A 4329-nucleotide genomic window follows, 5' to 3' on the forward strand; every position below is an offset into this window, starting at 1 on the left:
TTTACATGGTTTTGGCTAAGTTTTTGGAAGTCATTCTTACGTCGAAATTAAACTGAAATTGGGAAATGAGCACATACCTCAAGTTAAAAAGGCCTGGTTCGCCTTGATCTCATGCCCAATTATTTCACGCAGTTCGCTGGAAAGCCGCAGAAACGAACTAAATATACACCATAGTATGAAGGGTACTACAAAGGACAGCCTGCATTGCGATTATGGGGGCGATCAGATCATTTCCAAAGGAAATTTCTTTATTAAAAAAAAATGACAGCACTCAGGCTAAATGCCGTACATTGCACCGTTTTGACGTGCTTTTTAATCGGTTTAAATCTTCACGATTTACGAATAAACCTTAGCAGAACTCAGGTGTTCGTCTCTAAAAACATCGCGATGATCTTCAAACCAAATCTTCAAAGAAGGATGGACAAATGGAGTTGTCATGTACGCCTATCACAGTCAGATGTTTGTGCCGCTTGCAATGACCCGCCAGCTGTCCAATAAGTTGTCTGCAGTCCCATCTGCTCAATGAGAACAGCCTATGTTTTCCCTTGCAGCCCCTCGATGCCTCCCTGTAATTTCTGAGCGAAGTATTCACCCAGTTTCCTGTAGTTGCTTCGATGCCTGAAGGTGGGTGTGCTCGGTGGCAGACCGAGGAATGGTTTTCATTACCAGGTACACCCGAGTGATCTGACACCCAGAGTAAAGCAAGCTGATCGCTTAATTTAGTCAAGACAATCATTGCCGAACTAGTTAGTTTGGAAGTATTCAGAGGGCTGGCCAATGCAGACACGTTAACTCCTTCTCCTTCCCCTTCACATATTTTCCACAACGTATTCCATGTCCTAGAGCCTGGAAAATCGAAGCATATTCCCCAAGAGAAAATTAAAGCCTAACACTCTGTCGGACGGGAATTAGGCAAACCCTTCTGTTGTGGTCTATCAGTAATAAGAGATATTAACTCACTGCAACTTCTTAAATTATTAAACCAACTTCTTTTGTGTATCCCCTTCAGGTTAAATTACGAGTTGTGGCTTCAAAACGGCACATATAAGTTGTTAAACTCGCCAGCTGAAAATGACGAGATATTCAGGGATATATTTTATGACAGCATAAAGTGAAATTAGGAGCGCTTCCCCTCCCGCGAGTTAAGATCATGCTAGAAATTCAGTGCTTGGTACTTCCACCGGAAAATTCGGCATCGGCGACGCAACGTTCGATAACGGACTGAAGCTCTTCAACTTCGCTGGGGGCTCAAAACATGGTTGAAAGGAGTAATAAACTCCAATATACCAACTATTAGACATATTGACCAAAAATCCATTTTATTCCAATGTTTAGAATATAAGTTAATTACAACACTGAATATAAGCTGTAAGGCCCTCGCTGCCGCTGCTCTGAATAGTTAGACTTAAGTTTTAGACTTAAGCCAATAGCTTGTAAATAAAAAAAAATTAAATACCATCCCATATCCATCAAGCTACATTTTCAAAGCATTCTAAACAAAAAAATAAATTATAAACAAAAATCAAAGTTGAAAGTACTTAGATATGTATACACAATTTGAGCGATTTTACTTTATATGTACTTTATAGTAGTATGCAAATTTTTCAGCTGAAGGATTTATTAATTCTTTAATTTTTTTTTTAGTATAACTTTATTATAGGTAGTTGCCATTCATTCAAGAAATTGCCATTCATTTGTCCAAACTATTGTACCGTAGTATGTAGTAAATTCCAATAAAAACTAACACTCGCTTGATTATTCGAGAATTTCTCCTATGCATTTCTTTACATAATTTCACCTTTCTTCGTTCTTTTTTTTTGTAGATGCTTACGATGGAGTTTCATTTTACTTCCGGTTCTCTACGACTAGTTGAACTATTAATAGACAGCGCAGTTGAAAATCGTGAATGAAAAGTCGTGTGTAGTAATAAGTAATGAAAAAGTAGTATATACAATTATAAGTGAAATATATGCAAGAAAGAAAAAAGGAACAAACAGTCATAGGTGAATGGTATCTGTACAATTTTCGGACCTAATGTATTTAGCGATGACGATATTGATATGTAGATCGATAAAAATATCGGTAAAAAAATTAAAAATGTGTTAAGTGAATCCACGATTCCTTCATGCCACACACGTTTTCGATATCAAGTTTTGTTACTATCTCTAATGAAGCTGAAGAAATAAAACAGTTCCACCTCCGCTATCTCAACCAGACTGTTGAAGAATCGTGTACCCAAGTGCCTGAGGCACGGAAAGTGGTCAGTTTACTCTTCCCCATCTTCATCATGCCAACCTCTGCTGAAATTACTTGTTGGTATTCGCCACAGTTGAAGCATTGATGGTATAGCACAGTGTCCTGTGATGACGCCGGTAAGGACTCTTACTGCAGATCTGTTGAGTTTCATTATATCTCTCGTCTTTTTGCTACTAAGCCGCGGCCAAAATAATCTTGTGATCTTACAGTCTTCCCGTTTGTTCCACAAGTCATTCGTCACGGCCAAGGGTGTTTTCATCAATTTTCCAAACGGGATCACTAAACTGTGGTAGTACAGGGATATCTGCTTCTACTGTTGCCATCTCTGAGCCGCATCTGGCCATCTCATCAGCCGACTCATTCCCTGCAATATTTCTATGTTCGGGGACCCAGAAGTGGTGTTGATACGGCTCGATGACGCCAACGCAGTGTGACATTTCCATACAATTCGCAATTTTACTATTTTAGATCCTAATGGTTTCAGTGCTGCCTGACTTTCGATAAAAATAGTGGCTTCGTCGTAGATCTCCGCTTGGAAGACACTGGAGCCACTCGGTAGACGCAAGTAACGGTTTATCTGCTGGTCCTTCGAGTAGAAACCGGCTCCAGTTCTTTGTTTCATCCTTGAGCCATCAGTGTAGATGGATATACCCCACTCTTCTGCTGACGTTCTGCACCCCCATTCTTCTCTGGTCGGGAAACTAATGGATACCTCCGTTTTGAAGTCCCAAGTAGGTGTAACGTAATCAGTGTTATATTCACAGCTTAAATTCCATTTAGCTGGCCCGCTTTTAATTCATTTAGTATTACTTCCTGCCCGTAATAGCTGTCTTCACGTATTTGCCTCTCAGAGTCGGACGGCGCTCCTTACGGCCGGACCATGGTTGAAAACATGCAGCGATTGCGATATGCCAGACATGCAAGTAGTTGAAATTTTCCTATTATTTTCCTCTTATTCACTTTGTCCAGAGCCCTCCACCATACGAAGGACCCGTTGGTGGCAACTGATCTAATTACTGTGATGTACATGACATAGGCGACGTGCGGTCATAGTCCCATTGTCTTCCAAAGGTCCTTTTGCATGTGTAGTATCATGCTAGAGATTGGCTCGCTCCCCTAAGTTCTTTCTCCAATTCACCTCGGAGTCCAGAATGATTCCGAGGTAATTTGCCTCGGAGGAGAATTTCAAAGTAGTTTCCCCTAATTTCGGCAGAGAAAAAGTGGGTACTTTTATTTTCCCTGTAAACAATACCAGTTTGGTCTTGGAGGCGTTAACCGGCAATCCATTCTTATTGGCCCACCTAGAGATATCAGACTAGTTTTGTTATCAGGAAAGTCCTTTTTTTCTGCATTTTGGTAGTACGTACCAGTGGCCTAAGATGATTGTTACTGTTCTGAATATCTGTGTCCCTCATTTATTAGGCAGATCCAAGGTCTTCATATCTGATCACCAGTTCAAGGAAACCTTATTAATTTCTCTTTGGATTACTCCGAAACAGCATACCAGAGAGACTGCTTTATATTCATCCACACTTAGTCCTGCTTTCGTTAATTCATCAGCTCTTTTCGATATTGCTATGCCCGGGAGCCCAAACAGTAGAGACAACCATTGGCTGGGACGCTGAGGGTTAATACCCACCACAGCAATTTTATTTTCAGCAAAAACTCCCTTTAATGTGATTATCCATGGCAAATTAACTTTTCTATTCGCTCGAAGTATTTCCCGAATTTATTCTGTGTACACACAACTAAATAATGAACATTACAAATTTTTCCATACAACATATTCCACGAAAATTTGTGAGCATTTTCAAACATTCCTTTACACATTAACACAGCCTAAGCGATCACTTGCCTGATATTGGCAATCAAATCTAGATACAAGTTACATCTCCACGAAATTTCAAACGAATCGACCAACAGCAAACGAACTCGAGCAACAGCAAAGTAGTGACAACTACAGCAAGCAATTAAAACAAAATGGAAACAAAATCTAAGAAGCCAAAAAAGTGGCCATTTGACGACAACAAACTTCAATCTAATAGCCACGTAGATACTTAGAATATCGCAAAC

This window comes from Rhagoletis pomonella, unplaced genomic scaffold (genome assembly GCF_013731165.1).
Source record: "Rhagoletis pomonella isolate Grant_MI unplaced genomic scaffold, Rhpom_1.0 Rhpom_scaffold_00006, whole genome shotgun sequence".
NCBI classification, from domain to species: Eukaryota; Metazoa; Arthropoda; class Insecta; order Diptera; family Tephritidae; genus Rhagoletis; species Rhagoletis pomonella.